Source organism: Chrysochloris asiatica, unplaced genomic scaffold (assembly GCF_000296735.1).
Source record: "Chrysochloris asiatica unplaced genomic scaffold, ChrAsi1.0 scaffold00100, whole genome shotgun sequence".
NCBI lineage: Eukaryota > Metazoa > Chordata > Mammalia > Afrosoricida > Chrysochloridae > Chrysochloris > Chrysochloris asiatica.
In genome coordinates, this window is record NW_006408618.1 from 2,073,694 (window position 1) to 2,074,165 (window position 472).

Below are 472 nucleotides of genomic sequence, written 5' to 3' on the forward strand. Positions count from 1 at the left end.
TTTGCCTGTAGAATTCCAAGAGACAGTGAGTTTTTTCTCTTTAATTATCTTTCTGTCCTCTTCAGTCTAATCTGACAGGTTTTCTGCTGTGTTTTCTGTTGGTTAGACCCTATAGTCACTGATTTAATCTGCTTAACTAAAGATTGTGTAGCCAAGTCCTTGGTAAGCATTCTAGAACATGCATCCTGTTTTATATGACAGGACTTTCTAAATCTTAAGATTCTATTTTCATTTTGCATAGTTCATTTTTCATCCATCTTTCCCCTTTTGCAGCTTATATTAGACAAAAAGGAGAAAACATGCAGCCCCTTTAAGAGCTTGCTTGGAAATTTCATCAAGCAGATATTTATCCAAGTTTATCACGTTCTAGTTCTACCCTTTATCAAACATTTGAACAGAATTCAAACAAGTTCTTTGTGGTTTCAGAAATAGGATCACCCTTTGTTCATTTTGTAATCACATGTTTATGAAT